The sequence below is a fragment of the Bison bison genome, unplaced genomic scaffold (genome assembly GCF_000754665.1).
Source record: "Bison bison bison isolate TAMUID 2011002044 unplaced genomic scaffold, Bison_UMD1.0 scf7180017864387, whole genome shotgun sequence".
NCBI classification, from domain to species: domain Eukaryota; kingdom Metazoa; phylum Chordata; class Mammalia; order Artiodactyla; family Bovidae; genus Bison; species Bison bison.
The window spans coordinates 683,598-696,417 of NW_011494959.1; positions in this window are offsets into that span (position 1 = coordinate 683,598).

The window sequence follows — 12,820 nt, forward strand, 5'->3', positions numbered from 1 at the left end:
AAACTATGTTATAATATATTAAACCTATTACAGTCCACTATAATTATAACTAGGGATCATTTGCTCTTGAATACATTCACTTAACTTACATTCAAACAGATTGGAAAGCATTCTTTTGCATATATTTTGGTCCAGGAGTTCAATATAATCTCTGCTAATTATATCATTAGTTTTTATACATTAGGTTGAAAAAGTAAACAAAAGTTTACCTTTAAGAAAAATATGAAATTTGTGTTTATTAGAATCTGTTTAGTTCTTTATCTCTGCAATAAAAGTTTATCAGGCAGTGTGATTGATAACATTCCTTGGATCCTTATTTTATGATGGAATGAATTACCTGGTTCTGGGAGTGAAAAACCATTTGTTATTCTAAAATATTGTCCTTGAAATCTACCATACTTTCTATTTCTTTGTTTGCATTTCAGAAGTCCAGGATGTTATCTCTTCATCAAGTAATTAATTAAGTTAAAAAAAAATTGCAGAACTTGTGGGCAGGTAACATAAGACAGTTATGATAATATCAAAAGAATAATTACATAAACACTCACTAAGAGAAAAGAAATAATTGTTCAAGCAACCCAGGCATTTGTCAAATACATGTCTTTGTTCACTGTGAATTAAATGCACAAAATTAAGCATAGACATGTTTATGGATATTTCCTGATGTAGTCCATAAGCATTTCGATATATGGCAAAACCAATACAATATTGTAAAGTTAAAAAATTAAATTAAATTAAAAAAATTTTGTTTTTAAAAAACAGCTGAAGGCAAATAAGAGAAACAGAATGGAAAAAAATGGGAAAGTATTAATAAAACATCTTAAATATTGAAATTGAAGTTAGGAGAAAGGTCATTTGCATCTTAAATTTTGAAAATAAGTTTAATTTATAATTAGAGCAGCATAGGATTGTCTCCATGTTTAAAAGTAGGCAAATTTATGTTCAGTTTATAATGTCAAGTATGAATATTTCATTGCCTAAGATTTCGACTACTTCTGACATTGTTATCAAACATGCTCTGAAAGTGTTTATTTTGTACATATATTTCCAAATTGTAATTTAAAGTAATAGAGAAAAGAATGACTACTAAATGAATCATATACTTAATTAATAAAGCACATTTGGAAACAGCCATATGGCAAATTGTATATTTTATATAAAAACTAGAACTCATTAAATGCATTTTTAGCATTTAGATATTGAAAATTAAAACATGATTCCATTTATATAAAACATATGAATCATGGTATTGACTGTTAATTCATATATTGGATTGACTAAAAAACTGGTTGTTACAGAAAAACCCTAAGGAACGTTTTGCCAACCCAATAATATGATGAAAGATGTAATATTTTCCTGTTTCCTTTCCTACTTTTTCTAGGCTTCAACTCTGAATCTGCATGAAAAATTATGTTTTCATAATATAATGATCTAAATAAATTCCCTATGTTCATAATAGGTATTGTTATTCTTGTGTGAGTTTAAACATGTTAGCCCTACTATGGTTTTTTATAATTTGAAAATTTGACATACAAATATACACATAGAGGAAAATGTTGAATGAAATTTCATAGATGCTGAAAATCTGGAAATATCAGACCATCTGGAAATTGAATCAATATTTCAGTCGTACCAGTATAAAGGAAAGGATATATACAGTGGGAACCTCATCTTGCCAGGAGAACCTGAGGAGGTATTCCTCTTAGTGGTAATCTTGGACTAGTTCTTGTAAACCCATAGAGCTGTGTTGAGCTCTTTTCTACCCAGGTAACAGCTCAGGTATAAAGGTGCAGATCTACAGGTGTGGGACCACACTTGATTAAAAGTTTCACATTCCAAAGGGGCCAGACATCTTTTGTACCATCTGCATAGAAAGACCTTTCATTGACCTTACAAGGTACATGCCTAATTATGAGTCTTCATACTCAGAGGAATTTCACAATAGGGCTTCCTGCCCAGTATTTATTGTCCCCTGGTTTAAGTCAGTCCTCAATTAAGCAGTCATTTTACCATAAGCAAAGTTGCTTAGTAACTTAGTTGACAAGTAGCATCATTACCTGCTTTTCAAGGGAAACAAAGCTAGGAAATATGACTGAAGATAAAATTCTCATGAAAAAGAGGAACAATTTTGTTAACCATATGCCAATACCATTAAAATGTAGACACAAAAATCTTACTGACTCTTACCTGTTCATTATCTTGATGCACAGAAAGAGCTAAACTAGAAAGTCATTTACAAATACAGATTCATCATGGGCTGATGCCTATGTAAAAGATTTATGTAGGGTTTCTTCTTAAAATCAATCAGTAGTTACAGTCTACCCTGCTTATGTGGTGACGTGAAACACTAGTTGGTCAATTAAATATACATTTTGTCAGACTTGATTCACATATATTATACTGTAGTCCTGAAAATCCCCATCAATAAGAGTTGTTTTCATTAACATGAAAACCAAATAAAGAGAGAATTTGAAGGTGAAAAGTATGATCACTATGGAGCATCTGCTCAAAATTCAAATAAAAATTGAAAATGTTTGGGTTTATTAGGGACATTATTGAGAACTACTTAACCGATGAGTGCAATGAGATTGCAATGGCTTGAGCTGTGAATGGGAATTGAGGTAAAGAATATTAGGATGACAGATAATGTGAAGTTGATAAAAGGTAAAGCTTGGTAGGCTTAATTTCAATATTTTGTAAGGGTAGAATTCTGAATCTTGTAAAAATTTGATGTGAAGATCAGTTAAAACAGTATTTGAAATAAAAATTAACTATTAAGAATGGAATAAATTGTATTTTAAAATTCACATATTATTACAAATCCCACATGAGAAACACTGGGCTGGAAGAAGCACAAACTGCAATCAAGATTGCCGGGAGAAATATCAATAACCTCAGATATGCAGATGACACCACCCTTATAGCAGAAAGTGAAGAGGAACTAAAAAGCCTCTTGATGAAAGTGAGAGAGGAGAGTGAAAAAGTTAGCTTAAAGCTCAATGTTCAGAAAACTAAGATCATGGCATCTGGTCCCATCACTTCATGGGAAATAGATGGGGAAACAGTGGAAACAGTGGCTGACTTTATTTTTGGGGGACTCCAAAATCACTGCAGATGGTGACTGCAGCCATGAAATTAAAAGACACTTACTCCTTGGAAGGAAAGTTATGACCAACCTAAGTAGCATATTCAAAAGCAAAGACATTAGTTTGCCAACAAAGGTCGGTCTAGTCAAGGCTTTGGTTTTTCCAGTGGTCGTGTATGGATGTGAGAATTGGACTGTGAAGAAAGCTGAGTGCCGAAGAATTGATGCTTTTGAACTGTGGTGTTGGAGAAGACTCTTGAGAGTCCCTTGGACTGCAAGGAAATCCAACCAGTCCATTCTAAAGGAGATCAGTCCTGGGTGTTCATTGCAAGGACTGATGCTGAAGCTGAAACTCCTTTGGCCACCTCATGCGAAGAGTTGACTCATTGGAAAAGACTCTAATGCTGGGGGGGATTGGGGGCAGGAGGAGAAGGGGACGACAGAGGATGAGATGGCTGGATGGCATCACCGACTCAGTGGACATGAGTTTAGGTAAACCCCGGGAATTGGTGATGGACAGGGAGGCCTGGCGTGCTTCAATTCCTGGGGTCTCAGAGTCAGACATGACTGAGCATTTCAAAATTAATACAGAGCATTGAATAGGAGATGAGCTAGAGTGCAGATTTGATAGAAAATGTTTGGTGGATAGATTTAATTTTTTTTTTTATTGAAGTATAGCTGATTTACAGTGTTGTGCCAACCTGTGTTGTACAGTAAGTACAGTGACTCAGTTTTACATGTATACACATTTTTTTACTGTTATTTTCTATTATGATTTATCCCAGGAGGTTAGATATAGTTCACTGTGCCAAATAGTAGGACCTTGTTTATCCATTCTAAATGTGATATTTTGCACCTTCTAACCCCAACCTCTTAGTCCATCTCTCTCATTTCCCTGCTCCCCCTTGGCAACCACATGTCTGATCTCTATGTCTGTGGGTCAGTTTCTATTTTGGAGATAAGTTCTTAACTAAATTTTAATAGACATTATTTGGTTTTAGAATTCTAATCATATACAATTTCTAGTTACACACATGCATTAAAATTTTGTTTACCATTCAACTCACTTATAAATAAAAGCCTCTAGAAAGTGAATTTTATATTTGAGTCTTAGCAATATAAAAATGTTAATGATTATACATATCTGAACTTCTCAAGAAACATGCAAGTGTGAAAAGAAACATATAGTTAAAAGAATGGCCAAACCATCAAATTATGAATACACGTGCAAAGTGTCTTTAACGAAAAGTTACTAATGGTTCATGTATTTTGATATTTTATCCAGGTGAAGCTGTTGAACTGAATTTTAAGTACATTCACCTTGACTATAAATAATCACCCAACTTGCAAATTTTATTTATATATAGTACATAGGCATTCTAGTGTTAGAATTCTAATTATATATATATAGTTCTGTCAAATCATTGAGGAAAATCTAGTTTTTAAAAATTAACATTTAGCCATTGACTATTTTATAAACTGATAAAATGGATAAACAATAGAAGAGGCTACGTATGTGTGGGGACAGTGGTTTATGAGAACTCTGACCTTACTGCTCAATTGTGGTGTGAACCTCAAACCACTCTAGAAAAAGAAAATATTAAAATCATCAATATAATATGATAATGTCAACATGCTTTCATTGTCAGTGTAAAGTGGAAATTCTGTTAAAGGGCTTATAAAGCTAAGGTGAATAATTGTCCATGTTAGAAGTACTGCTGAATATCATGTAAAACAATATTTCAGAAGAAAACTTTTGAACAAATAATGTATATAATAATCACAATGTATAAAATTTTAAAAACTAATCCATATAAATTGTTAAGAATGATTCTATGCACATCATACGTTCAGTTTTTATATTTAATTTTATTATTCAAGTTTCACACAAAATTAATTGCAAATATATCATGTACATTAAGAAACATACTAAAACAATTATTTACATGGAACTCTCTCTATTGTCTTATGAAGTCTTGGATTTTCCTGGTGGCTCAGATTGTAAAAAATCTGCGTCTAATACAAGAGACTCAGGTTTGATCCCTGGATTGGGAAGATCCCCTGGAGAAAAGAATGGCTACCCACTCCAGTATTCTTGCTTGGAGAATTCCGTGGACAGAGAGCTTGGTGGGCTACAGTCCATGGGGTTGGAGAGTGGGACATGACTGAATGACTAACACTTTCAGTTTTACTATGAAGTCTGCACAAAAGCAGTCATTTGAAAATTACACTGTATGAATTTGAAGATATCAAACACTTAGCCTAATATAGAAAATTAAACAATTGATAAATGAAAAAGCACAATAAAGGTCAGCTTAAATATCACCTTATCTTGGAAGTTTGGTCTGAATTCTTAAGGCAAATTTAATTAAATATATTTCTATTTTTTTCCCTATAGAATATTTTCTTTAATATTTCTGTTAGAGAATTTTAAAAATATGAGTAATTTGAAAGGATGAATGTAAGACTGAGGATAACAAATGTGATTAAAAAAAATGTTTTTGTTGCTCAGGTTAATATAATTAAACCTTTTTTTTATTTTTAGTTTCCAAGGGCATGATGATACTGAAATAGTCATTATTTTTATTCTAAATGGTTTTATTCAACAGAAAATAAAGTAAACAATGAAAAAATGCTAATTTTAATGACTGCTCCTTCTAGAAAATGACCTAGAGTTTCTATTCTTTTACATGTATAGAAATGAATAGTGGTATGAAAAATTCTAATTTTTAACATTATATCATTTTTTTCAGTTTTCAAATTTGCTTTCAGTGTTCACAGGCTCTAATAATATTCCTAATTTTGCTCAAATCTTTTTCAGTTGTATTTCATATCTACAGGATGGCATTTATCCTCAATAATCACGTTTATTTGAACTCAATCCATGTAACAGATGAGACACTGGTGTCTTCTTGAAGGGAGGAGTGTTTTATAAAAAATACATTTTGTTACAATAAGATATAATATTGTTCATGATAATCTTTCTATATCCCCTATATTGAGCTTATTTCAATTGACTCCTTATTGCACTATATGTGGGATGATAGATCTTTAAATGTGCTTATTTATCAAATATTTATTTTCTTTAGATAGGAAAATCTCTTCAAACATATAATTCATGTTATAAAATATCAATAGAAGCAATTACCTTGGCCCACTCTGGTTTAAGAACCAAAGGACAGGAATAGAATGCAAGTTTCTATGAATTTATTCTGGGTTTATTAGGAATAGGATTAGCAAAAAATTTTGGCCCACTGTCTAAAGGATGGAAAAATAATTGATGTGATTTACTTCCAAATGATTAAATGTTATGTTCCACATATTAGCTATATCATTAGGCTGATTTCTGCTTCAGAGTCCATGGTATTTTGAACAGAAATGATTAAAGAGGCTATTAGTGAATCTACAAAGAACAGGGCACACTATGTTTAAACATTACCCTATCATCTGGGCTACAAATGTTCAGCGTCATTATGTTTCCACAATAGCAATTTACTGTAACACTGGAGAGTAAGTAATCAATATAGGTAGGTAGGGCCTGTTACAGTTACAGAAAAGAGTACAGCCTCTTCTGTTCCAACCTTGGCAAAATCAATAAGCAGTACTATTTGTAAGGCAGCCTGTTAGTCTCATTCTCAGAAGTCAGTAAAAGTCATGAGCTACAATTTCCAAGCAAAAAATTGTTCCAGTGTTCACTACACTATTTGCAAAATGTAATTTGATTTGTAATTCAATGAGAAATAAACTTAAGATGCACCACTGTAAAAGAAATATGCCTTGAAATCCTAAATGTAAGAATATTAAAATGCTAAGAATATGTAGGTGCATAAAATAATGCTGGAAATATTGTGTGTGTGTTTGTGTATGTGTGCATCTCATAGGTATTAAAATAAGAAATACATCATCAAGCCTAAAATATTTATCTAATGAAAAATATTTTAGTTTATTCTCTACCATATCTTCTAATCAATGGAGTTGGTGAAACATTCAACTTGATAGCTACATCACTTACACTGATAAATATCACTGCATGGCATGATAAATAATGGGTCTAAAAGTCACTGCCCTACAACATGTGTACATTCTTAGTCACTGAGCTGTGCCTGACTCTTTGTGATCCCATGGACTGTAGGCTCTTCTGCCCATGGAATTCTCCAGGCAAGAATACTGGTTGCCATTCTCTTCTCCAGGGCATCTTCCTGACCCAGGATTGAACCTGGGTCTCCTTCATTGCTGGCAGACTCTATCATATGAGCCACCAGGGAAGCCCTAAAAAGGATATGTGATTTTTATTTGCATAGGTCTTAGAAATAATCGAAAGCATATCTTCATAGTACAAATGAAAAATCTAAGGCCCTGAAAACCTAAGTGGCAGGGGGAAAATTCATATTAAGTCTATGCCTAGACTGCAAGTTGAATCTCTGGACTTCTCTTTTTCTCAATATTCTCAGGTTTTGTGGTGATGCCTCTCAAATTGTGTTGCTGTCATTGAAGCTGCACTTGTAGTGGGTTTGAGTTATTCAAGCACCATTGGTACAAATAAACATTGCTTAATCAGCTGGAATTATACCATGAGAATATCTGATAACCCTAGAGCCCTAGATTTTATATGTGGTCTAATTACAGTGGAGAAGGTATGGCTTGGTAGAGATAAGACTAACATAAGGCTGATTATGTTGAACTCTCCAGTGTCCATTATTATGCCTATCATTATAGTGAATTAATCTTTCTTGAACTCTATTATTACAAATAAGCGTAGCTAACATAGACTAGAAATTGAATATATCGCTAACTGGTAAAACACTTTCTACTCTCTTGTAATAAATCTTTCTTGTGTTTCTACAAGTACATCATAAAATCTTATCAAATAAGCCTCTTGTAGTTGAATTTCCCCAACGATTAGGCAAATTTGGGAGGAATTTTCTTACACATGCTAAATGAGTAGGAAAGGCCCAATTCAGGAAAACAGAGATGACTGTAAGCCTTGAGTGAAGGAAGTATAAATTTTGGAAATAGAATTAGACTTTAGGGTTGTTGTTCCTTGATTTCATATTTTTCATAAACCAAATTTTCACTATAGCCTATTGGGCATTTGGTGGTGGTGAGTGTTAAATTGGTAAAACCAAGTGACAATCTGATCTGATTTTAGCTTGAAGAGTAAGTTTTGAAAAATATTTTAGAAGTAAAATGGAGAGAGAACAGCAAACCAAATAAACCTTGTTAAGCTTATTATCTGAAAATGAAATTTGAGTTTCAATGTGTTCATTTCAATTAAGTGTTAAACATTAATTAATTTATAATGATTCTTGCAGAGCACTTTCATCTTCAACTGAATGTAAATTTGACTGATGAAGTTCATTGATTATATGCATAAAACTACCCAGTATTTCCCATATAGTTTTTAATGTAATCAGTGTTAATTAATAATTACCAAAGTTGCAAAATTTCTTCATGAATTCCATTAAGCCTGTACTGTTAGTGATTTTCTTTGAAGAGAAAATCAAATGTCTGATTCCAGGTACATTTCTATTTTTAGCAATATTTGTAATTGACATTTTCTGAATTAATAAGGTCACATATTTTATAACAGAAGGGATATTTCTAAGATACTTCTCAAGAATCCATTGATAAAGTGCTACAACTAGGTTTGTAGACTTATGTAAATAAGCACAATTCTGTTGTAATGTATTCTTCTAAGCAAAATAATATAGATCAATGTTAAAATGTTAATTGTCATTTCTCAAATTCAAATTCCATTGTGTAATATTAATGGCTAATATTTTTTCCTAATGATAATCATCTAAGTGACTGGGTATATACTGAGTATGAAAAAGAAATAAAGCATGACAGAAAGACTATGAATGTAATTACTCATGGAGTTAAAAATATCTGATAGGAAGCTAAAGACATGCTGATCATGAGTTTGAACTCCATTTTAATGTATGCAGTTAGGAAAAAGAACCAGTGGAGTCAGTGTTTCATTTTTACCCTTATTAGATCCATATTATTATTACTGCCATGTTCATCAGGAACAGTATGTGCTTTTGGTACTGAAATATACTTTGTTATAATCTCCTACTTGTATTACTCACAAAATTTAATTTTATATGAAGTAATGGTAAATGTATTTTAAAGTAAAAAATCTGATTTTTTATTATTTACACATATAAATATTGAGTATTAATGAATTTAAATAAAATTTTAGATTTTACTTATGTTTCTTAAATAGAATGGATTTTGAAGATAATCCAAATGTAATTGCTGAGGTATTTGGTTTATTTGTATAATAATAAAATAACATGTAACTGAAGAAGACTGGCCTTGGCACAGACAGGATGCTTTCCAACCTAGGATGGTCACAAGTGTACTGAACTTCCATTTCTGAATTTACACAGAAAGGAAAGGCAGACTCCACAGTCTACAGAAGCCCCTAAAGCTTTTTGATTCTTGACAATCTGATTTCTATGAATAGTAGCTCTCTTATTCTTTTATTCTATTATCACATTAGAAGAAATTTGAGGGTATGGTTTAATGAATACTAAAATATATGGGATCTTACCAACATATACTCCTTTAAAAAAAATTACCAATGCTATTTCATACCAAATGTTTTCCTATTTCCAGTGAAAACACCTATAGGTTGTTGCTGTGTTTAATTTCTGTCTAGCAATTTTCTCTCTTTTTGTGATCAAATCTCTTGATCTACATTTGATCTTTGAATGTGTCTATTTTAATAAAACCACTGATAATTATTTTTGTTACATTTAATTATTGTAGTTTCTGCAACAGTATTAAGCCTTTTTGTTGTTGTTTAGTCATTCAGTCATGTCCGACTCTGCGACTATGGACTGCAGCATGCCAGGCTTCCCTGTCTTTTTCACCTTCTCTAAGAGCTTGCACAAGCTCATGTTCATTGAGTCTGTGATGCCATCTAACCATCTTATCCTCTGTTGTCCCCTTCTCCTCCTGCCTTTAATCTTTCCCGGCATCAGGGTCTTTTCTAATGAGTCAACTCTTTTCATTGGGTGACCAAAGTATTGGAGCTTGAGCTTCAGATTCAGCACCAGTCCTTCCAATGAATATTCAGGGTAGATTTCCTATAGGATTGACTGATTTGATTTCCTTGCTCCTAAGGGACTCTCAAGAGTCTTCTCCAGGACCACAGTTCAAAAGCATCAATTCTTCACTGTTCAGCCTTCTTTATGTCTGACTCACACATCCATACATGACTATTGGAAAAACCATAGATTTGACTATATGGACCTTTGTTGGCAAAATAATGTCTCTGCTTTTTAAGACACAGTATAGGTTTGTCATAGCTTTTCTTTCAAGGAATGTCTTTTAATTTCATGGCTGCAGTCACCATCTGCAGTGATTTTGGATACAAGAAAATAAAGTTTGTCTGTTTCTATTTTTTCCCTATTTGACATGACGTAATGGGACTGGATGGGATAATCATTTTTTGAATGTTGAGTTTTAAGCCAGGCTTCTCAGTCTCCTTTTTCATCTTCATCAAAAGTTTCTTTAGTTCCTCTTCACTTTCTGCCATTAGGTTGGTGTCATCTTCACATCAGGTTACTGACATATTTTCCCAGCAATCTTGATTCCAGCTTAAGTTTCATTCAGCCTGACATTTCTTTTTTTTTTTTTTTTAATTTTATTTTATTTTTAAACTTTATATAATTGTATTAGTTTTGCCAAATATCAAAATGAATCCATCACAGGTATACATGTGCTCCCCATCCTGAACCCTCCTCCCTCCCCATACCATCCCTCTGGGTTGTCCCAGTGCACTAGCCCCAAGCATCCAGTATCGTGCATTGAACCTGGACTGGCAATAAAACTCCTAGAGGAGAACATAGGCAAAACACTCTCTGACATACATCACAGCAGGATCCTCTATGACCCACCTCCCAGAATATCGGAAATAAAAGCAAAAATAAACAAATGGGACCTAATTAACCTTAAAAGCTTCTGCACATCAAAGGAAACTATCAGCAAGGTGAAAAGACAGCCTTCAGAATGGGAGAAAATAATAGCAAATGAAGCCACTGACAAACAACTAATCTCAAAAATATACAAGCAACTCCTACACCTCAACTCCAGAAAAATAAATGACCCAATCAAAAAATGGGCCAAAGAACTAAATAGACATTTCTCCAAAGAAGACATACAGATGGCTAAAAAACACATGAAAAGATGCTCAACATCACTCATTATCAGAGAAATGCAAATCAAGACCACTATGAGGTACCATTTCACACCAGTCAGAATGGCTGCGATCCAAAAGTCTACAAATAATAAATGCTGGAGAGGGTGTGGAGAAAAGGGAACCCTCTTACACTGTTGGTGGGAATTCAAACTAGTACAGCCACTATGGAGAACAGTGTGGAGATTCCTTAAAAAACTGGAAATAGAACAGCCTGACATTTCTGATGATGTACTCTGCATATAAGTTAAATAAGCAGGGTGACAATATACAGCATTGGCATACTCTTTTCCTAATTTTGAACCAGTTGGTTGTCTGTGTCCATTTCTAACTGTTGCTTCTTCACCTTCATACAGGTTTCTCAGGAGGCTGGTAACATGGTCTGATATTCCCATCTTTTAAGAATTTTCCACAGTTTGTTGTTTGCTGCAGTCAAAGGCTTTAGTGTAGTCAGTGAAGCAGAAGTAGATATTTTTTCTGGAATTACCTTGCTTTTTCTGTGATCCAGTGGGTATTGGCAGCTCGATCTCTCGTTCCTTTGCCGTGTGTGTGTGTGTGTGTGTGTGTGTGTGTATACAAATATATGTAGGCTTTTTCAGGTTATTTTCCTTATTACAATCTTCAGTATTACAATCTATTGAATACATTTCCCTGTGCTATATAGTAGGCCTTTTTTGTTTACTTACTTAAATATAGTAGTGAGAATCTGTTAATCCCAAACTTTTACTTTGTTCCTCTCCCAGCCCTTTTCCCTTTGGCAACTATAAATTTGTTTTATATGTCTGTGAACTATTTATTTTATAAAGAGTTCATTTTTATTGCCTTTTAAGATTCCACAATAAGTGATATGTGATATTTGTCCTTCTCTGTCTGATTTACTTCACATATGATAATTTCTAGGTCTATCTAATTTACTGAAGATGTCATTTTTCTTTCTCTTTTATGACTGAGTAATAGTCCATGGTATATATGTATATATTGTTTCTGTTTAGTCACCAAATTTTGTCTGACTCTTTTGTGACCCCATATACTGTAGCCCACCATGCTCCTCTATCAATGGGATTTCCCAGGTGAGAATATTGGAGTGGGTTGCCATTTCCTAAACCAGGGGATCTTCCCAACCCAGGAATCAAATCCTGGCTCTCCTGAGTTTCTCCTAAATTGGCAGGTATATTCTTTACCACTGCACCCCCTGGGAAGGACCATTTTATATGGTATATGTGTGTGTATGTGTGTGACACACACACATACACACACATATACCACATCTTTATCCACTCATATGTTGATGGACATTTATTTTTACTTCCAAGTCTTGGCTTATAAATAGTTCTGCTATGAACATTGTGGTACATATATCTTTTTGATTTCATTTTTTCTGGATATATGCATGGGAATAAGATTGCTAGATCATATATTAATTCAAGTTTCAATCTGGGAGGGAACTTCCATACTGTTCTCTATAGTGGCTGCACAATTTACATTTTAACCATCAGTATAAGAGGATTGCATTTTCTCTACGCTCT